This window comes from Triticum dicoccoides, chromosome 4A, assembly GCF_002162155.2.
Source record: "Triticum dicoccoides isolate Atlit2015 ecotype Zavitan chromosome 4A, WEW_v2.0, whole genome shotgun sequence".
NCBI classification, from domain to species: Eukaryota; Viridiplantae; Streptophyta; class Magnoliopsida; order Poales; family Poaceae; genus Triticum; species Triticum dicoccoides.
In genome coordinates, this window is record NC_041386.1 from 12,413,124 (window position 1) to 12,436,903 (window position 23,780).

The 23,780-nt window shown below is 46.0% G+C and overlaps 1 long non-coding RNA gene and 1 pseudogene across 3 annotated transcripts; both read left to right on the forward strand.

The window, feature by feature from the left end:
- Positions 1-18,365: 18,365 nt before the first annotated feature.
- On the forward strand, positions 18,366-19,758 carry LOC119288535 (annotated as a pseudogene).
- Positions 19,759-20,295: 537 nt separating this feature from the next.
- On the forward strand, positions 20,296-22,870 carry LOC119284613. 3 transcript variants are annotated; one of them, XR_005139116.1, is made up of 5 exons: positions 20,302-21,094; positions 21,373-21,563; positions 21,642-22,085; positions 22,378-22,447; positions 22,525-22,870. It is a non-coding gene; the product is annotated as an uncharacterized LOC119284613 (long non-coding RNA). The 3 variants fall into 3 exon arrangements; XR_005139114.1 differs by having other exon boundaries at positions 20,296-21,094; positions 21,642-22,447; XR_005139115.1 differs by having other exon boundaries at positions 20,390-21,094; positions 22,378-22,870.
- Positions 22,871-23,780: the final 910 nt, after the last annotated feature.

Sequence of the window (23,780 nt, forward strand, 5' to 3'; positions counted from 1 at the left end):
CTTAAGGAAGAATTGTATATGATGCAGCCGGAAGGTTTTGTCGATCTTAAGAATGCTGACAAGGTGTGCAAGCTCCAACGCTCGATTTATGGGCTGGTGCAAGCATCTCGGAGTTGGGACATTCGCTTTGATGAGATGATCAAAGCGTTTGGGTTTATGCAGACTTATGGAGAAGCCTGCGTTTACAAGAAAGTGAGTGGGAGCTCTGTAGCATTTCTCATATTATATGTAGATGACATACTTTTGATGGGAAATGATATAGAGCTTTTGGACAGCATTAAGGCCTACTTGAATAAGAGTTTTTCAATGAAGGACCTTGGAGAAGCTGCTTATATATTAGGCATCAAGATCTATAGAGATAGATCAAGACGCCTCATAGGTCTTTCACAAAGCACATACCTTGATAAGATATTGAAGAAGTTCAATATGGATCAGTCTAAGAAGGGGTTCTTGCCTGTGTTGCAAGGTGTGAAATTGAGCTTAGCTCACTGTCCGACCACGGCAGAAGATATAGAAGAGATGAGTGTCATCCCCTATGCCTCAGCCATAGGGTCTATTATGTATGCCATGCTATGTACCAGGCCTGATGTAAACCTTGCCGTAAGTTTGGTAGGTAGGTACCAAAGTAATCCCGGCAAGGAACACTGGACAGCGGTCAAGAATATCCTGAAGTACCTGAAAAGGACTAAGGAAATGTTTCTCGTTTATGGAGGTGCCGAAGAGCTCGTCGTAAAGGGTTACGTCGATGCTAGCTTCGACACAGATCTGGATGACTCTAAGTCACAAACCAGATACGTGTATATTTTGAATGGTGGGGCGGTAAGCTGGTGCAGTTGCAAGCAGAGCGTCATGGCGGGATCTACATGTGAAGTGGAGTACACGGCGGCCTCGGAGGCAGCGCATGAAGCAATTTGGGTGGAGTAGTTCATCACCGACCTAGGAGTCATACCCAATGCGTCGGGGCCGATCAAACTCTTCTGTGACAACACTGGAGCTATTGCACTTGCCAAGGAGCCCAGGTTTCACAAGAAGACCAGGCACATCAAGTGTCGCTTCAACTCCATTCGTGAAAATGTTCAAGATGGAGACATAGATATTTGTAAAGTACATACGGACCTGAATGTAGCAGATCCGTTGACTAAACCTCTCCCTAGAGCAAAACATGATCAAATCCAGAATTCCATGGGTGTTCGATTCATCACAATGTAACTAGATTATTGACTCTAGTGCAAGTGGGAGACTGTTGGAAATATGCCCTAGAGGCAATAATAAAAGGATTATTATTATATTTCCTTGTTCATGATAATTGTCTTTTATTCATGCTATAATTGTGTTATCCGGAAATCGTAATACATGTGTGAATACATAGACACCAACATGTCCCTAGTAAGCCTCTAGTTGACTAGCTCGTTGATCAACAGATAGTCATGGTTTCCTGACTATGGACATTGGATGTCATTGATAACGAGATCACATCATTAGGAGAATGATGTGATGGACAAGACCCAATCCTAAACATAGCACAAGATCGTATAGTTCGTTTGCTAGATTATTTCCAATGTCAAGTATCTTTTCCTTAGACCATGAGATCGTGTAACTCCCGGATACCGTAGGAATGCTTTGGGTGTACCAAACGTCACAACGTAACTGGGTGACTATAAAGGTATACTACGGGTATCTCCGAAAGTATCTGTTGGGTTGACACGGATCAAGACTGGGATTTGTCACTCTGTATGACGGAGAGGTATCTCTGGGCCCACTCGGTAATGCATCATCATAATGAGCTCAAAGTGACCAAGTGTCTGGTCACGGGATCATGCATTACGGTACGAGTAAAGTGACTTGCCGGTAACGAGATTGAACGAGGTATTGGGATACCGACGATCGAATCTCGGGCAAGTAAAATACCGATTGACAAAGGGAATTGTATACGGGGTTGCTTGAATCCTCGACATCGTGGTTCATCCGATGAGATCATCGAGGAGCATGTGGGAGCCAACATGGGTATCTAGATCCCGCTGTTGGTTATTGACCGGAGAGTCGTCTCGGTCATGTGTACATGTCTCCCGAACCCGTAGGGTCTACACACTTAAGGTTCGGTGACGCTAGGGTTGTATGGATATGAGTATGCAGTAATCCGAAAGTTTTTCGGAGTCCCGGATGAGATCCCGGACGTCACGAAGAGTTCCGGAATGGTCCGGAGGTTAGGAAGTGCACTTTCGGCCATCGGGAGAGTTTCGGGGGTCAACGGTATTGTACTGGGACCACTGGAAGGGTCCCGGGGGTCCACCGGGTGGGGGCACCCATCCCGGAGGGCCCCATGGGCTGAAGTGGGGAGGGAACCAGCCCATAGTGGGCTGGTGCGCCCCCCTTGGGCCCCCCATGCGCCTAGGGTTGGGAACCCTAGGGGAGGGGGCGCCTCCACTTGCCTTGGGGGGCACTCCTCCCCCTTGGCCGCCGCCCCCCCTAGGAGATCCCATCTCCTAGGGTCGGCGCACCCCCCTAGGGGGCCTATATAAAGGGGGGGAGGGAGGGCAGCCGCACCCTGAAGTCTTGGCGCCTCCCTCTCCCCTGCTACACCTCTCCCTCTCGCAGTAGAACGGCGAAGCCCTGCTGCGGTGACTGCTGCCTCCACCACCACACCGTCGTGCTGCTGGATCTTCATCAATCTCTCCTTCCCCCTTGCTGGATCAAGAAGGAGGAGACGTCACGCTGACCGTACGTGTGTTGAACGCGGAGGTGCCGTCCGTTCGGCGCTAGGATCTCCGGTGATTTGGATCACGTCGAGTACGACTCCCTCATCCCCGTTCTCTTGAACGCTTCCGCTCGCGATCTACAAAGGTATGTAGATGCATCCGATCACTCGTTTCTAGATGAACTCCATAGATAGATCTTGGTGAAACGTAGAGAATTTTTTTTGTTTTCTGCAACATTCCCCAACATTATTATTCACATCGTTTGGTCGTGCAAGTGAAGGGAAATTATGATGATATATGATGGACTGACTAAGATGAGAAAAGCTGGTATGAACTCGACCTCTTTTGTTTTTGTAAATATGATTAGTTCATCGTTCTTGATTCAGCCTATTATGAATAAACATGTTTGCAATGACAACTAGAGATCATAGTTTCTTGTGCCATGCTTGATTAGCTATGAGTTATAATGGTTTACCTTGCGTGCCAACATGCTATTAAAATGGTTATGATGTGGTATGATAGGGTGGTATTCTCCTCTGAATGATTTAAGTGACTTGATTTGACGCATGTTCACGCATGTAGTTGAAACAAAATCAACATAGCCTTCACGATATTCATGTTCATGGTGGATTATATCCTACTCATGCTTGCATTCAGTGTTGATTAATTTTAATGCAAGTTCATGACTGTTGTCGCTCTCTAGCTGGTCGCTTCCCAGTCTTTTGCTAGCCTTCACCTGTACTAAGCAGGAATATTGCTTGTGCATCCAAACTCCTTAAACCTCAAAGTTATTCCACATGAGTCCACTATACCTACCTATATATGGTATATACCTGCGGTTCCAAGTAAATTTGTATGTGCCAAACTCTAAACCTTCAAATAATTATCCTATTTTGTATGCTCGAATAGCTCATGTATCAACTAGGGCTGTTTGTATCTTCCATGTTAGGCGGGTTATTCTCAAGAGGAGTGGACTCCACTCCTCACTCACGAGATAAATGGCTGGTCACCGGGATGCCCAGTCCCATGCTTTATGCAAACTAAATCAAAATAATTGCAAACAAAACTCCCCCTAGGACTCTTGTTAGTTGGAGGCACTCTTTGTTTCGAGAAAGCCATGGATTGATGCTTGTGGTGGAAGGGGGAGCATAAACTTTACCATTCTGTTTGGGAACCGCTTATAATGTGTGTAGCATGGAAGATATCGCCATCTCTTGGTTGTTATGTTGACAATGAAAGTATACCGCTCAAAATATTATTCACCTCTATTTCAAAACCGAGCTCTGGCACCTCTACAAATCCCTGCTTCCCTCTGCGAAGGGCCTATCTATTTACTTTTATGCTGAGCATCATCCTCTTATTAAAAATCACCAGTTGGAGAGCACTGCTGTCATTTGCATTCATTATTTTTAGTTTACATTAAGTATGACTTGACTGGATCTCCTTTACCATGAATTACAATGTCTAGTCAGTCCTTGCTCTTTAAAGGTGCTCTGCATTTATGTTTTGCGGTCTCAGAAAGGGCTAGCGAGATACCACCTTGTTATATCATATTATGATTGTTTTGAGAAAGTGTTGTCATCCGAGTTTTATTATTATGGCTCGCTAGTTGATTATGCTATTGATATGAGTAAACTTGAGACCTATGCGTTATTGCGAATGTGGTTAGTTATAATCTTTGCTGAAAACTTGAATGCTCACTTTACATATTTACAACACTTTTACAACAGAGTTTGTAAAAGTTTTTCTTTATCACTTTCAGTTTGTCAACTGAATTGCTTGAGGACAAGCAAAGGTTTTAGCTTGGGGGAGTTGATACGTCTCCAACGTATCTACTTTTCCAAACACTTTTACCCTTGTTTCGGACTCTAACTTGCATGCTTTGAATGGAACTAACCCGGACTGATGCTGTTTTCAGCAAAACTACCATGGTGTTATTTATGTGCAGGAGCAAACGTTCTCAGAATGACCTGAAACTTCACGGAGACACTTTTAGAAAATAAGAAAAATACCTGCCAAATATGAAGGCCAGGGGGCCCACCACCTTGCCACGAGGGTGGGGGCGCGCCTGCCCCCCTAGGGCGCGCCTCCTACCTCGTGGGCCCCCTGTTGCCTCTCCGACTCCAACTCCACCTCCATGTATTGAGTTTCGGGGAGAAAAAAAATCAGAGAGAAGAAATCATCACGTTTTACGATACGGAGCCGCCGCCAAGCCCTAAAACTTCTCGGGAGGGCTGATCTGGAGTCCGTACGGGGCTCCGTAGAGGGGAATCAGTCGACATTGTCATCATCAACCATCCTCCATCACCAATTTCATGATGCTCACCGCCGCGCGTGAGTAATTCCATCGTAGGCTTGCTGGACGGTGATGGGTTGGATGGGATCTATCATGTAATCGAGTTAATTTTGTTAGGGTTTGATCACTAGTGTCCACTATGTTCTGAGATTGATGTTGCTATGACTTTGCTATGCTTAATGCTTGTCACTAGGGCTCGAGTGCCATGATTTCAGATCTGAACCTATTATGTTTTCATCAATATATGAGTGTTCTTGATCCTATCTTGCAAGTCTATAGTCACCTATTATGTGTTATGATCCGTTAACCCCGAAGTGACAATAATCGGGATACTTACCGGTGATGACCGTAGTTTGAGGAGTTCATGTATTCACTATGTGTTAATGCTTTGTTCCGGTTCTCTATTAAAAGGAGGCCTTAATATCCCTTAGTTTCCGTAAGGACCCCGCTGCCACGGGAGGTTAGGACAAAAGATGTCATGCAAGTTCTTTTCCATAAGCACGTATGACTATATTCGGAATACATGCCTACATTATATCAATGAACTGGAGCTAGTTCTGTGTCACCCTAGGTTATGACTGTTACATGATGAACAACATCCGGCATAATTCTCCATCACCGATCCATTGCCTACGAGCTTTCCATATATTGTTCTTCGCTTATTTACTTTTCCGTTGCTATTGCTATCATCACTACAAAATACCAAAAACATTGCTTTTACTACCGTTACCTTTTGTTACCGTTACCACTACTATCATATTACTTTGCTACTAAATACTTTGCTACAGATATTAAGTTTCCAGGTGTGGTTGAATTGACAACTCAGCTGCTAATACTTGAGAATATTCTTTGGCTCCCCTTGTGTCGAATCAATAAATTTGGGTTGAATACTCTACCCTCGAAAACTGTTGCGATCCCCTATACTTGTGGGTTATCACCCTCGTCCCGTCACCCGTCGCCATGGTCCCCGCCGCGCTCACCGTCCCGACGATCTATGTCCTCCGCGGTCGCTACAACTTCGTGCTTTGGGGAGGCATCATCAGCACCGTTCTTGCCAGTGTCAACCTCCACAGACACCTCGATGGCACCAAGGCGGCACCGGCCAAAACACTCATTGTCAGCACCGGCGATGCTGCTACCACCATCGCCAACCCGGAGTACCACCAATGGTGGGTTCAAGATCAGCGCGTCAAGGGGCTCCTTATCACCTCCATGGATGAGGATATTGCATGCCAACTCATTAGCTGCGAGTCGGCGCATGCGGTGTGGACAGCCGTCGCCGCCATGTTCGGCGCTCAGAGCCGCGCCAATGTCTGTCACATCCGGCGGCAACTTCAGTCGCTGAGGAAGGACGATCTGTCTGCCGCGGAATACATGCATAGTATGAAGGCCCTTGCTGACACTATGGCCACCGCCGCTCCTCGATCCGCGATGATGAGCTTATCGATCACATCCTCACCGGCCTCGGCTCCGCCTGCAACTCCATCACCACCTCCTTGGGCGTGAGTAATGCACCCATGCCCTACTCCAGCTTTTACTCATTGGTTCTGTCCTTCGAGGTGCTGCAGGCACAACAGAGTACGGTGGAGGGGTGGTCTCCCTCCGCAAACGCATGGACCCGTTCGAGTGCGTACGGCGCGAGCAAACGCGCACCCTACTCCGATCCCTATCCCTCCCAAGGAGGGGGGGCACCCGGCTGATGGACATGGCCAGCCAGGGCAGAGCCACCAAGGCGGTAATGGCAACCACAACACTGGGTATGTCGATAGTGGCCGGCAAGGAGGAGGGGGCAACAACGGCGGAGGCAGTGGGCGTCGCAACCACTGGCGTCCCTAGTGCCAAATTTGCAAGAACTGGGGCCATGAAGCCGACGACCGCCTCAAGCGCTTTGATCAGGATCACAACTCCCGCTCCGCCAACTCGGCCTCCACTAACACCATCGACTTTCCTTGGGTGCTGGATACCGGGGCTACGGATCACTTGACTAATTATCTTGAGCGCCTCCAGGTTCACGAGAGCTATGACGACAAGGATCAGGTTCAGGTGCCCAATGGTGCAGGTTTGTCTATTCACACATTGGTCATTCGCGTTTACCCGGTTCATCTCTTAAACTGCGTAACATCCTTCATGTTCCACACATCAGCCATCATCTTCTCTCTGTTTATTGTCTTCTTTGTGAAAATGACGTGTATGTTGAATTTCACCGTCGTTTTTTCCTTGTTAAGGACAAAGCAACCAGGCGCGTCATCCTTCACGGTAGAAGTTACCCAGGGGGGGGTCTATCCGGTCCCTTCCGCTCGTGCGTCATCTTCATCATCTCGCCATGCCCACTCCGGCGTTCGAGTTTCATCGTCGCAATGGCATCAACGTCTTGGTCATCCTACAAATAATGTGGCCACTTCCATTGTTCGGAGTCATGAACTTCCGTGCTCTAGTTCAAATAATTCATCGTTAGTTTGTGATGCCTGTCAGCGTGCTAAGAGTCATCAACTACCTTATTCTACTTCATTTCATATCACTACTGTACCTCTTGAATTAATACATTTAGATGTTTGGGGTCCCGCTCTTGCTTCGTCGGAAGGGTACATGTATTATGTTAGTTTTATTGATGACTACACGCGCTTCACTTGGATTTATTTGCTCAAACACGAGTATGGTGTTGAGCAAGTTTTCTACAACTTTCAGGCTCATGTCAAACGCCTTCTGGATTATAAAATCAAGGTCGTTCAGTCCGATTGGGGTGGTGAATACCACAAATTCCATCGCTACTTTCAATATACGGGCATCTATCACCGACTGTCATGTCCACATACTTCTCAGCAGAACGGTATTGTCGAGCGCAAACACTGACATTTGGTCGAGACCAATCTTGATTTGCTTGCACACTCCTCTCTTCCACTTCAGTTTTGGGATGAGGCTTTTCTTACGGCATGTTACCTCATCAGCCGTATGCCCACTCCGGTTCTTAACAAGGACACACCTCTATTCCGCCTGTTTCATGTTCAGCCCAACTAGTCCTCCCTTCGGATTTTGGGTGTGCTTGCTGGCCTAGTCTCCGCAAGTACAATGCTCACAAGATTGAGTTTAGTTCCAAGATGTGTGTTTTCCTTGGCTATAGTCCTTTGCATAAGGGCTATAGGTGTCTTGACCGTACCTCCGGTCGGATATACATCTCTCGTGATGTTGTTTTTGATGAAGCTATGTTTCCTTGCTCCCAACCCGACGTCTCGGTTGATCCGGCTTCTCTTGAACATGCACTCACTTTTCCCTCCGATGAACCGGTTCCGGATGTCCATGTGCGTAAATATGACCTGTCCTATTTGTCACCTAACTTGTCCTTTGCAGGTGATATTGCTTTGAGTTCCCCCAGGTACATGTTGCTGCTCCAACGCCTCCTGATGCACTCGAGGCATGCTCAGGACGTGCATGGGGAGAGGGCCCAAGGCATGCTCAGGACGTGCATGTCCCGCCGCCTGAGGCAGGCGCGACTGCCTCGCCAGACGGCACGCCCGCGGACGCGGCTGGGTCGCCACCCTCGCCCGGCGCGGCTGGGTCGCCACCCTCGCCCGGTGCGTCGCCCGAGCCGCCACCCTCGTTTGGGGCGGTCCAGCCCACCGTCGTCTCTCGGCCCGTGTTGCCTCTTGCCGAGGTTTCCTCAGCCGCGACACCCTTGGCCGAGGCCTCGTCGCCGCCTTCTTCTCCTACCGGTGATGCAACTCCGGTGCATGCTATGGTTACACACCATCGTGATCATACGCGCAAGGAGAAGTCTTACACTGATGGCATGGTTCGGTATGAGTCTTGCCGCCGTGCCTTCTTCGCCGCGCCAGTTTCCCATCGTGATGCTCTGGGTGAACCTGCCTGGCGTGCCGCCATGTCCGAGGAGTTTGCTGCTCTCTGTCGCACTAACACCTGGTTGTTGGTGACTCGGCCACCTGGTGTTAATATTGTGAGTTGCAAGTGGATTATCAAAAACCAAGCATCGTCCGGATGGGTCTGTTGATAAGCACAAAGCTCGTCTTGTTGCTCGCGATTTCACTCAATAGCATGGGATTGACTATGGAGATACTTTTACCCCGGTGGTGAAGCCTGCCACAGTTCGCTTGGTTCTGTCTCTTGCTGTGTCTCGTGGTTGGAGCCTCCGATAGATTGATGTGAGCAATGCCTTTTTACATGGGTTCTTGGCTGAAGATGTGTATATGCAGCAATGAAAGGATCGAGATGAACCTAGAGGGGGGGGGGGTGAATAGGTACAATTACAAAATTTAATTATTACTTAGCAATTTTAGGCAATAATGCGGAATATGAAGATGGGCCTAACAATTGCAAGAGTAGTACAAGGAGCTAAGCTAGATAAACAAGTATCACAAGTATGTAAGTAAGCAAGCACAATATGATACAAGTAAGTGCTAAGAAACAAGTAACCACAAGTAGAGAGTTAGGGTTAGTAATAACCGCAACTCCGGGAGACGAGGATGTATGTCGATGTCCACTTCCTTGGAGGGAAGCTACGTCACCGTTAGAGAGGTGGATGTTACCATGAAGGCACACCAATGCCACGAAGGCTCACCCTATTCTCCCTTTGAGACAACACCACGGAGGCGTTTCTCAACCACTAGTGGTAGACCTTGGGGTGGTCTCCAAACCCTCACAAACTTTTCCGGGGGTAATCACAAGGGTCGATTCCTCTCCGGAAGACTCCTACCGCCTAGGAGTCTCCAACCTCCAAGAGTAACAAGAACGATGGGGAAAAGCTCAAGACTTGCTCAAATCACGAATTCCTTTGGTGCAAAGAAGGGGAAGGAGTGGATCTATCACTTGATTGGAGAACTTCTCTCAAGTGTTCTCAAATCCCTTGGGGATCTAAGATTTGGTGTGGAAGAGTGAGAGAGTGAGTGAAATGTGTTCTTAACAAGCTCAAAGTGAATGGTCCACCTTATCCTGTGGGGGGAGAAGGCTATATATAGTGGAGGTGGAAACGTAACCGTTTGAGCAACACAAGTGCATAGGAGGCGTCGGACGTCTGGTGGCACAGATAGGTCCGGACGTCCGACAGACATCGGTCGTCCGGTCGCTGGAGAATCACAAGCCACAAATCAGCATACAACTAATGGACGTCCGGACCGTTTCGGTCGCCGGTGACCGGACATCCGTAGAGGACCGGATATCTATAAAAACTGTTATGTTGACTAAGTGTCGGACGTCCGGAGGAAAACGGACGTCTGTGGACCGGACGTCCGGAGAGGGTTGGACGTCCGTGAATATTGTTCTGTGAAGAAACACCGGACGACCGGACAACTGAAAGGGATCGGACGTCCGTAACGTACCGGACGCCCAATGAAAAATGGAGTTGTGGGTTTTGAGCAAATCTTTCACTAGATCCATCGATCCCCTCTTAATAGTGCGGGATCCCTATACTCAAGAACAAACCGTAAACAAAGCCAACACTATTGTCTTGTATCTCCAATCTTGAGTTATATGCATTTATCTTTAGTCATGATCCACAACCGGCCTATGAGACATAATCCTGAGATATACTTGATAAACATGATTAGTCCCATACATGCATGTTGTCATCAACATCAAAATAAGATTAAGGGCATGATTGCACTTTCAAGCAGCCACCCGGGTTCGAGGATGCCACTTATCCCTCTCATGTCTGCAAACTTCAGCGGTCTATTTATGGTCTCAAGCAGTCGCCCCATGCCTGGTATGCTCGTTTGAGTCAGCGCCTTTTGCAGCTCGGTTTTGTTGCCTCCAGATCAGATGCATCTCTGTTCATCTTCTCCCAGGGTACTATACAGATATACGTGCTGGTGTACGTTGATGATATTGTGATTGCTGGCTCTACCCCCGCCATGGTGGATCGTCTTGTGCATTCATTGTCTGCTAACTTTCCCATCAAAGATTTGGGTCGCCTCGAGTACTTTCTTGGTTTGGAAGCGTCCTTTCATTCAGGGGGCATGACCTTGACGCAGAAAAAGTATGCTTTGGATCTTCTTCACCGCGTTAACATGGAGAACTGCAAGGCCACTTCCACTCTGCTTGCTACATCCGAGAGTCTCTCGCGTCATAGTGCACTACTGGGTAGAGATGACTCATTTTCGTTATCGCAGTGTGGTTGGAGCACTTCAGTATTTGACCCTCACTCGTCCCGATATCTCCTTCATAGTGAACAAAGTGTGTCAGTTCCTGTCTCAGCCAACGGAGGATCATTGGGAAGCAGTCAAGCGTATTTTGAGATATGTCAAAGATACGCTAGACATGGGACTACGGATTCGTAAGTCCAGATTTACCGGAGTGAGTATATTCACCAATGCAGACTGGGCAGGTTGTGTTGATGATAGGCGCTCCACTGGTGGTTTTGCTATATTCTTTGGACCCAATCTTGTATCTTGGAGCTCGAAGAAGCAACCCACAGTCTCGAGATCAAGCACCGAGGCAGAGTATAAGGCATTGACCAATGGCGCGGCTGAAGCCATTTGGATAGACTCAGTTCTCACAGAACTTGGAGTCCAACGGCAGCGCACTCCTATATTGTGGTGTGATAACTTAGGGGCAACTTACCTGACGGCGAATCCAGTGTTTTATGATCGGACTAAACACATTGAGATTGATTTCCATTTTTGTGAGAGAACGAGTAGCTGCTTGTGAACTGGAAGTCAGGTTTATTTCTATAGATGATCAGTTAGGGGATACTAAACCCACTACTAGACAGATGCTAGACCATTTTAGAACCAATCTGAATCTTGTATGTAGTTCAGATTGAGTGGGCATGTAAAGTAGGGTCTAGTATATTGTCCTTGTACACGTATTTGTATATGTATATAACTGTAGTTGTGATCATCTATATATTGAGACATGAGGCTGGATGTCAACCACCCACGCAAAACCCTAAACCTTGTGTTTCAACTGAGAATATGCCATATCTGGATACTGCGATATATTTCATCATTAACAGCTTCAAAATTCTCCTAGGGAAACTCAAATAGGTCCATACCTTCTGCCTTAAAGCGAACTAAATGAGCTGCAAATGGTTCCATCCCAAAACACAAAATGGGCCCTGAAATGGCATTTCACAACAGCCCCAAATGGCACCCCACACCAAGTCATGAGATCATTTCGCCCTCTAGTAGTACTACACGATAGCAGTGAAACAATTAGGCTCCAAATAGCACTCGTTATCAGCCAAGATGGTTCAACAGGAAAGGTTGCTATGAAGATTCTCTGCAATAAACAATAGAACTGACATATATACATCAAAGACTTAAACTCTAAAGCTCACAAGCTTACGCGCGCCTAAGGCCAACTCCAATGCACTCACACAAAGGGACACAGGTTTTGTCTTTTTTTGTCCGTTTGGGTCGGCAGAGCGGACGAGTGTGTTTGGTTTTGACCAGGGTGGTCCGTGCGCCCAACACGGCCGACGCATCCCTAATTTGCGGATAAAAAATTTAAGTCCAAGTAAAAATGAAAATGGATAAACTTAATAGTTCAATCGCTGCCTAAAATCCAGTTACATTAATAATAACTTAAAAATAAAACATTAAAAAAAGAAAACGTGACGGCTGTTGGATCCGCATCTAGGCGGCATCAGCATCATCCTCATCCACGTTTGTGAGGTCAATGTACTCCGGCGACTGCGCTCAACGAAATGCTTGCTCGTAGGGAGCCAGGGTCGCCGCCTGCTGGGCCGCATCGGGCACCTACTGTTGCGCTGGCTGTTGAGCAGGTGCTGCCTTCTCCGCGGGCTCGCACCGCTCCTCCTCATCGTGCTCCACCTCCATCTGCTGCTCCGCGCGTGCTCGTTCCCTGGCCACAGCCCGCGCCTCCAACTACAGGACGTGCTAGCATTGATCCTCCTCCGTCACGCACACCCAAATTGGCGGACACGAGACGTAGATGGGCACAGTGGCCGTCCATTGGTAGGTGTTCTGCACCCTGGGTGCGGGCGGCGGCAACGATGGCATGAAGGCCCCCACGTCGGCCATGTCGGTAGTGCTTTCGGCCAACGCCTGGGCGAGGCTAGGCCACCACGCCTCCTCCTGTGCCACCGACTCCTCTTATTGCCGCCGATAGGCTGATGACCCACAAGTATAGTGGATCGTGACTGTCTTCAAGGAAAGTACTTCAACCCAAATTTATTTATTCGACACAAGGGAAATCAAAAAATATTTATAAACTTTAGCAGTTGAGTTGTTAATTTAACAACCTCTGAAGAGATAACTTTCCTGTAACAATGTATTAGTAGCACAATAATATTCTAGCAGTGATAGGAGAATAATAGTAACAACAATAATAACAAGTTTACAAAGCAGTAGTAGTTGTAATCGAAGTAACAACAATAGGAAAAGCGTAGGCATGAAGTAAGTGATAGGGTTGCTTGGATGAGATTCAATATGCAACGGTCATAACATAGAGCGATAACAAACTAGCTCAATTCATCAATCATATGTAGGCATGCATTTCATAAATAGTCATACGGGCTTGTGATAAGAATTTGCATGGCATGTTTTGTGCTACCTCTCGTGGCAGCGGGATCCTAATGGAAACTACGGGTAATTAAGGCACTTCTTTTAATAGAGAATCGGATCAAAACATTAACAATAGTGAATACATGTAATTCTCAAATTAAAGTCATCCTCGTAGAGTATCCCAATTATTGCGACGACCTTGGGGTCTAGGGTTCAAAACAATAAAAAGGTGCATACAACTTGCAAATATGATTTAGGACATAAATATATTCATGAAAATATAGAGGGTTCAGATCTGAAATCATGACACTTGGGCCTTAGTGACAAGCATTAAGCATAACAAAGTCATAACAATATCAATCTCAGAACATAGTGGATACTAGGGATCAAGCCTTAACAAATCTAACAACAATTACATAAGAAATCTCATCCAAATCCCATCTACATCCATATGAAATTCCTCTTTCGTGTGAAATTCTTCAAGTATGTACAATGTTATGCCTCGGTGCTCCAAATGTTCTCTTGCATCAAAGTATGATCTTTTTTGTTTGTATTGCCGATTATATAATTACTTGAAAGGGATCCATGAATAATTATCTTACTTAAGGAGAGCAACTAGCACTATAATGCTAATGTGACGGGGAAGTTTCATCTGGACATTTTGACACCAAGGATCTTGCTTTTGTATGTTTTGGTGTTCCCTCTTCTTACTTGATATTTTGGTCATGGGTTTGACTTCATCTCCAGATCTATGACCACTTATGTGACCTATACCGGTATTAAGTGGTTGAAATAATACCAACAATAGTCACTTACACATGTGTTACATCACGCCGTGTTTCTGCCCTGCTAGTTTGGTTTCATTTTTAGTTGCCCAAACCAACCAAGCAATAAAAGTAAGAATCCACGACGCACCATGATTTGATCTTGAACTAGTGAAATGTTAGAGACACACAATAAGGACATTATCTCTTCTTTAGGGCATCTCCAACATTGCTTACCAAATTTCCCCTATATGTCCAGACTCTTCTTTAGGAGAAATGTTAGGTGCTTAGAGCAACTCTAGCAAGTTGCCATATGGCTCGATCGCCTTTTAGTTGTGCTAGCATATGCAAACAAAACAAGCCGAGTGATCTTAATGTACATAAGATAAAGTGCAGGTCACCCCTAATTATAGCATATTGTTGTCTTTTTATATATGACTCATTTTAGTTCGCATACAAATATTTATCCTTAGTGGCAATAATACAATGCAATAAAATAGAAGTCCTTTTCACTTTCTATCACTATGGTAGTTATTTGCGAGATTAGACCCAACTAATGAATATACCCTACTCTACCGATTATTGATATGAAATGACCAAAATTGAACATGCAACCAGAGAGAAATATGCATCTATAAGTGAAACATAAAGGCATCCATAAATCAGAACATAAAGAAATAAATAATCACATGATCAACATCACCGCTAGGGTTTACATCAAATTAACCATAATCATGTAGGGCGGCTCATATGACTATTGTATTGAACTACAAAGTGGAGAGATTGCATCTTGCCTACTTCCATGAAGTTTGGAGCGCGATGATCGATACATCACCATCGGGAAACATCGATGCTCTAGCATTTGATGCTCCTCCCCTATCTCCACCAATGTTTGGTTAATCCGTCTTTGCCTCTCCATGCACCTAACCTTAACTATGCGGATCCCACCCGTCTTTGATGGAACACATTATTCTCATTGGAAGTTTTCTATGGAGTCTCATATTAGCAGCTTGTCGATGGTGCTTGGGACATCGTTGAACACAAGTTCAGTCTGATGGACCCTATGAATTTGACTATGTATGAAGTGATAGTCAACAGCTCAATGTCTCTGCTCTTCACTTGACTCGAAAGGGCCTCTCCAGACAGATATATGTCCAAGTGGTCTCCAAGAATTCAAAGATCAAAATACGAAATGGCCAAGTGTGAGATCCACTTATTTGTGATGAACTCAGATGGGACCTCATAATCCATAAGTGCAGAAAATTGTTGTAACTCTTTTCAATATGAAGGTGGAAGCATGGAGTGTTGATATCCCATATGAATCAAATGTAAGAATTATATTCTCTCAAGCTCTGTTTGCCACAGACACAACATTTCGTACATCAACCCTTTGCTTTACCTAGACAGTCTAACAAAAGAAAATTTACAATTCTAAAAGAGGTAGTGTGGAAGGGCATAAAGTGTAAGTAAATAAATATTAGATACTGAAGTCTAAAATGTAAGTAATTAAATTTTGGAGAAGATTCTTTTAAGGAGTACATGCTGTAAGCACACCTAGGAGTTTTCCGGGCATCTATTTAGATAGAGGCTAACGTGCGCTTCGCCGCACTGTTCTTTTGTCGTGGGACACCTCTTTTTTCTCTAATAGGTTATTGCGGTTGGTTGTTTCATTTGGGTTTTATCTATGTTAGCTTTTTTTAGAATCATCTACGTTAGCTTGGATTTCATTATGCTCTGCCAGTTTTTATATTCGAATGTCGTGTTGGGTTGCTGTTCGAGACGATATTTGTGGTGTCCTTACACGCTTTGGCCTCAGTGTTAGCCGCTGGTGGTTGTGTGAGTCCCTTGGGAGCTCTTATTCCATGTTGTAGCAGTGAAGTTGCTGCTACAACACTCACATGCACTAGTCAATGAAGCTCTCGCTCACTTAGCTCGGCTCCCTGCTCCACTTGCTTTGTTTTTTTCTCCCTCGCTCCACTTCAAGCTAAAAAGAACCGGCTATTGTGTTTTCTATTCAAAGTGCAGTAAATCAAAAGAAGTTCATGTATTTAAAAAAATAGTTTTTGAAGATACTGTGAGTTAAAAAAACTAAATTAATAAAACGTTCACAATTTTAAAAATATTCGTGGATTTCAAAGAATCATGAATTTTAAAATGGTTTACAAATATTAAAATATTTATGAAATTTAAAAATGTTCATGAATTATTTTTTTGTGAATACTAAATTTTTTTCATAGTTTTTTAAAAATGTTCAAAACTTTAATGAACATTCATGAATTAAAATTCAAAATAATAAATGATAAGAAGTAGAAAAACAAACAAAAAAAGAAAAAAAGGAAGAAAAAACAAAAACCAGTACTAAAACATGTAAAACCACATAAAAGAAAAAGACTAATCAATACCTTCTGAAAACAAGAAAAAGCGACCTACCCAGGAACACACTCCCTTACAAGCGGGGCCCATAGCCCCATGCACAAAGAGGCTCCAAATTCAGATGTGAAGTAGGGATGTGTTGTGAGACGAAAGAAGTGCTTCTGGCGGAGTCTATTTGGAATTATACTTAGGCTTAGTTTGGCAGCTCTGTTTTTGAAAAACCATAGTAATCCAAAACCTCGGTTTTTAAATGTGTGGGCAATGAATACTTTGGTTTTTAAAAAGCATAGTTTTTCTCAGTTTTGACGAAACCACCGATGAATTTGGCAAGTGTTGTTTTGACTCGCTGCGCCTTGCTCAACTATACTCATGGAGCTGATCTGCACGTAAAAACGACGCCCAATGCATGCATCATTATATGCACGTAGAGTCGATTGGGTAGTTAGCCTTTAGGTTGCTGCACACAAGTGCTCCACCGACCAATGGATATACTCAAGAGGGTGCCGTCTCTGTAGAGAAACTAACCACCAAATCTGAAGTGCCTAATAATCAGAAGCACTTCGTTGAAAAGACAATAGATCAGAGGGATCAGAGGCGGCAATCTCATTTTATCAACTTTAAACGTAGACGAGGCGACGAGGTCTCTCAGTTCAGTTTATAAAAAAGAGGTCCTGACCTCTTTTTAAAATACTACAAAAAACCACAGTATGATAGATACCTTGGTATGTGAAACTACAGTATTTGTTTTATCCAAACACCTCAAAGTATTTAATACCAAAATTATTTCAGAAACCACAGTATTTTCAGAAACCACAGTGTTTTTCTGACGACAATGAGCGAAGACCCGACAGTACTATGTACCAATAAATAGACCGAATGTTTTTTAAAAGGTACCCAACAAAGAGCCTCGTTGTTGCGTACCCATGAAAAAACACTCAACGAATAGCCGAACGCTATGCAATGATAGATTTTCCTATAGTGTGGGAGTGTGAGCTGAAGGTACAACTATCCTCCTAATTATCTAAACACGGGATTACGTGGATTTATTTTAGGTCTTTCGACGATATGCGTTTATTGGAAGGAGACGTCCCCGTCAACTACGTAGACATCTGTGACGGCTTCGTCAATCTCAAGATGATATGCTGATTTAGTCTTTTGGAGGTGTTCATAAAAATAGGGTATACGTGCGTGCATTCATAAGGATGAGTGTATGCGAATATTAAACAAAGACACGTTGCTCATGGTCTCTCTAAAACAGGCTAGTTTTCTTTTGTGGGTACAAGTAGTTACACGGTTGTCATGCACGTGCCTAGATTGAAAACGCACGGTTATCACGAACAGGCAAGCGTCAGCCCACACGCATATCGGCCGTGTCCTAGCACGTACGTGAAGGTAGCGACTTAGCGCGCGACGCGACGAGTGTGAAGTGTACTCGAGTCCACACTCACCGTGGCCTCCATCCACCACACATTCCCATATCAAGTCCATGGACCACATGAGTGGAGCTAGCAAAGGTGAAAAACTCATTATAGACGGTGTTTCACGTGTCAAAATCTCTTGACTGACCGATGTTATATCGGATGTCCCCAAAGGGACTTGACTGACCGATGTTGGAGTCATCGTTTGCATGCGTTGGCAAACGGCCGACTGACCGGCCGGCAGGGCAGCACTATAAACAGCCCCGCGCGCAGCCAGGCAAGGCGCCGCACCATATAAATCGTCCGAACGATCGGCCACATCATCTATCGATCTTCTGGCCGGCCGTTCAAAGATGGAAGAGCACAAGACGACCGGCCTCGCTGCGACGGCGAGCCCCCTCGGCGAGCCTCTTCTCACGGCCACCGGGAAGCGGGTTGTTGACCGCGACGCCGAGGCGCAGCTCCCCCCGTATCCCAGCGCCGGCGCCTCCTTCTCCAGGACGTGCCTCAACCTCACCAACGCCGTGTCGGGCATCGGGGTGCTCTCCATGCCCTACGCCGTGTCGCGGGGCGGGTGGCTCAGCCTGGCGCTCTTCGCCCTCGTCGGCACCGTCTGCTACTACACCGGCACGCTCATAGCGCGCTGCATGCTCGCCGACGGCTCCGTCGCCACCTACCCGGACGTCGGCCAGCTGGCCTTCGGCGCCGCCGGCCGGAGAACCGTCGCCCTGTTCATGTACGTGGAGCTCTACCTCGTAGCCATCAGCTTCCTGGTCCTCGAGGGCGACAACCTAGATAAGCTCTTCCCGCCGGCTACCGGCTGCGCGGTAAGCAGTTGTACATCGTCCTGGCCGGCGCCGTCGTGCTGCCCACCACCTGGCTCAAGAACCTCGGCGTGCTCGCCTACGTGTCGGCCCTCGGGCTCGTCGCGTCGGCGGCCCTGACGGCGTCGCTGGTCTGGGCCGGCGTCTCTGAGTCCGGTTTCCGCGGGAGCGGCAACGTCCTCAACCTCGCCGGCCTGCCAACCTCCCTCGGCCTCTACTTCGTCTGCTTCACCGGCCACGCCGTCTTTCCCACGATATACTCGTCCATGAAGAACCGAGAGCGCTTCTCCCAAGTGCTGCTCTTCTCCTCGGTGCTCTGCAGCCTGAACTACGGACTCACGGCGGTGCTGGGCTACCTCATATACGGCGACGACGTGCAGTCGCAGGTAACGCTCAACCTGCCATCAGGGAGGCTCTACACCAAGATCGCCATCGTCATGACCCTCGTCAACCCGCTAACCAAGTACGCGCTGCTCGTCGCGCCCATCACGTCGGCGATCGAGGAGAGGTTCTCGCTCATGGGGAGTGGGCCGGCGAGGGTGGCCGTCAGCACCGCCGTTCTCGTCAGCACGGTCGCGGTGGCGTCCATGGTGCCGTTCTTCGGGTTCCTCATGTCCTTCATCGGTTCCTTCCTCAGCGTCATGGCCACAGTCTTCTTCCCCTGCCTCTGCTACCTCAAGATCTACAAAGCCAAAGGCCTACGCCGTGTCGAGGTCGCCGCGATCGTCGCCATCCTGATGCTCGGGGCGTTTGTTGCCGTCACTGGCACATAAACTTCTTTGTTGGACATCATAGGCACTTTCTGACAGATAGTATACTTCCTCCAGGTTTTTTTAGTCTGCATATAAGTTTTGTCTAAAGTCAAACAATGTCTACCATGACCAAACTTATAGAAAAATTTATCAACATTCACAATGTCAAATCAATATTGTTAGATTTATTATGAAATGTAGTTTCATAGTATATATATTTGATATTATAGATATTAATATTTTTTAGGCCCTGTTTGGTTCATAAGTCCTAGGACTTTTTTAGTCTCAACTTATAAGTCTCAAGTCCCTAAAAAGTCCCTACCTATTTGGTTCCTGGGACTTATAAGTCCCTATAAGACCACATTATAACTATAAGTCCCTATAAGACTCTCCTTGAAAGTCTTATTTCATAAGTCCCAAATGCCCACTTTAAGTCCCTATAAGTCCCTCCTGTTTGGTTTAGATGAGACTTATAGGAACTTTTTAAGTCCCTAAATCAATAAGTCCCTGGAAACAAACACCCTCTTAGTATAAGTTTGGTCAAATTTTACAAAGTTTGACTTGACACAAATCTAATATGCAAAATAAAAAGAACCAGAGGGAATACTTCCTTTTAGCTGTGCTATGCTAGCATATCTATAATACCTAAATAGTTCATCCCCACTAACCTATTTCTCTTGACATGCAGCCTGTCCACATCATTAGTCCAGTCACATCAGCATTTTATTAGTGGCTTACATGTGAGACCCACCATAGTACATAACATCCACATCAGCTTCAGTTACCACCAGTAGGACCACGAGAGGCTAACCATGCACCAACGTCAATTTCCTGATTCAGCCCAACCCATCTCGCCCCCATTCCCCTGGATAGCATCACGCGCGGAGGCGGCAGCCACCGGCGGTGGCGGCGGCCAGGAGCCCCTCTCACACCCTCAGGCAGGAGCGTTCTACGTGCGGAGAGGCGCCACTCCGGCTCAGCTCACCTCTGAACACTCCGACGCGGCAGCCCGGACCGCCTCTCACACCCCTCAGGCAGGAGGAGCCTTTGCGTGCGGCGCGACGGCCTTCCGGCAGTCCTGCCGGCCCAGCTCCCTCTGCGTGCCGCGCGTCGTCCCTCCGGCAGGACCGCTGGCCTATCTCCCCTCTGATTTTCTAACGACTCTCTCGGGCTGTGTCCCCCTTCTCGTGCCCAGCTCCCCTCCCGTTCCGGACAAGACGCATCTGCCTTCGGTGGGAAGGTCGGATTCGATCGGTTCCACCGGAATCGGACCGCCAGCTGATGTCCGGAGGTGCTCCGTGGCTGGATTCCCTCTGGTGGGCACTCCGTCCTCAGCCATGGGATGCACGCCACTGCTGCCCATCCCGACTGGGCGGAGGCTCCCTTTTCCTGCAGGTGCTGCCCCGCTGATTTAGTGCTCAGAAAATTTTGTTGGCTGTTGATTTGCTGCCAAGGACGGCAAACTCGACTATGGCGACGCCATCTGTGGACTTCAAGGTACTGTGCCTGTGCTCTGTTCTTCACAAGAGTATTTTGTTCTTTTTTGTTTCGAGGGAAAGAGTATTTTGTTCTTTCTTATGTATAAATCCCTATATATTCTTATGAAAAAAATGTCACACCAACCTTACACAGCCTACTGCTTCAGCCCCTCTGCAGCCCATTGCTTCCACCAGCCCACATAGTTTATCGTCCCCGGTTATGATCTATAGCAGACAGCCTGCTTTTTGTTGTTGTTGCATACAGGCTGCTAAAAATACAATAAACTCCTGTTGCAGGTGCCTAATTGATGTTTGGCGTTCCCTCTTCTAATAACGTTCGTGACGTCCACTTCCTCTCCCCACAATCTCGAGAGAAACTGATGGATTTTTGCCCTATAAAGTCTACTACACCTAAGTACCTCACCTCATTTTGTATCATCGTCCTCCAGTACGGGTGGGTCTCTCCCAGAATTCTCATACTGCAGCCGGTGAGAAACTCGCTCCGATCTCCTCCATATTCTGTATGCCATATTACTGCTTTCCATCACAAATTTGCACTTTGTCAGGTTGTGCGTGCTTGACGACACCCCGGTAGCTATCTTTGTTTGTCTTCCCTCACTGCATACACAAACGAATTCGATTTCTACCTCCTACTGGTACATATTATTTCTTATTTTCATACCAATTTTGCTGAGCTTCCATTGTAACCCAGAAATGTTATCATCAGGGACACCTTTTATTTCATGCAAATATTATAAACCAGACACATGACTTAAAATTTCCTATAAATATTACCTAATTTATGCAGCTCAAACTGTGCCAGTGTTTTAAAAATGTCAGACCATTTTTGGTTGAAGGCCTGGGCACTCTGCCTCCGAATAAGTGGTGCCTACATGATGAAATTTTTTGCTTGGCCAAACTAGCCTTGTGGGTGAACGTTTCGTTCTTGACCTTGCTTGCTGCTATGTCGTTCAGTGAGGCCAATCAACGTATTTACATTTTCTTTCCAAGTAAGCCATCCAAACAATCACCACGCCCAAATCTTACATGCATGTGCTATATTAATACATACAGTAACTGCTTAATTTACTGGTGATTAGAATCACAATATAAATACCATTGATGACTTTCTATACAGTCACTGCTATTTTTTTAATACCATTCACTGCTAAATTAGTTTTTTTTGCGGGGCACTGCTAAATTAGTTGTGTATTAATAATTCTTAAAACAACATCGCTTGGTTACAATTTTTTTTCTGCCCCACATCTATATATAACAGCACCCGTAGCATTCTATCTGTAGAAGTTCATCTTCCCTACACCTAAATATTGACTTTTACAAACTACATGGACAACCAGCAGGAAGGCAACAGGTACAACTATTACATACAAAGTAGTTTTCTCGGTTCCTCCTACGAAATTAACACCATGCATACCTATTTTCCTATAGTATGCGATCTCATGCACCAAGAAAAGTTTTGCCACCTTCATCAACGCAACAAACAAGAGAAAGACACAAAGACTACATAGCAGCTGTTACAAAGATGAAGAATGCTACAAAAACGCCAACAACCAGCATATCATTTCTTTTTTCTTTTTCTTTTGCGAGTAACCAGCATCTCATTTCAACACGACACCACAATGGATCATCCATCCAGGGCTGGAAAATACATCTTTGAGTACATCAAGGAATCCCAGATGTACAATTCGTTCACAAGGAAGAAGATATTGTGCTATTTATCCTATGAAACTGTTATACATCTATCAAATAATCAAGTAAAATAAATTCATTATTACATTTTCACTCAGCCGAATTTATCAAAATTATTGCAACCAATTTCCGCAGCAACGCGCGGGCAATTGTCTAGTATAGTACAAACAAAACAAGCCAAGCGATCTTAGTGCATGTAAGATAAAGTGAAGGTCGCCCCTGATTTTGAGAATCCGTGTTTTGGAAAACAAATCAAGGACTCATTAATTATCAACTTCAATATTCACGCTCAGAGGCCAGTCTGCTGGGTGTCAAGGAGGGCACTTTCGTAGGGATTTTTTTTAGAGTTAAACTTTCATAGTTAAGAATATGGATGGTGGGGAGTTCTTTCTTAGAATGTCGGCTTGTCTCTAGCCGACAGATGTTTGAACCTCAGCTGGAAGGTGATAATTGTCTATGGTCCGGCTGACCATGGGTTGTTTTCAATTTTTTTTATCTGAGCTAAAGGCCGCTACTGATCGAAGTCCCATCCCGATGGTAGTGGCAGGGGACTTCAGTCTGATTTGGCAGCGCGCAGACAAAAGCTCGACTATTGTGAACCTTCCGCGCATGAGTCTTTTCAATGACTACATTGCGCAGATGGCTCTTCCCAAGATTGCTCGCGTGGGGGCTAGGTTTACTTGGACAAATAAAGAGCTCAACCCAATCCAGAGTGTGTTGGATCTAGTCCTTGCGTCCGTTCAGTCGAAGGTGGCTCTTCCACTATGCTCCCTAAAGGCAGTTACCCAATTTGGTTCTGATCACTCATCCCTGCTTTTCTTGTCGGGGAGGGTACCCCCTAGATCAAAGTGTTTCCACTTTGAAACCTTGGGGGTTTTGCAGTAGGTTTTGTGGAAGCAGTGCAACTTAGGTGGGCAAAGGCGACTGCCGCTCCGCCTAGGGTGTTCTCTGTTGTCGATATTTGGCATCATTGTCACAAATTAGTGTGACAATTC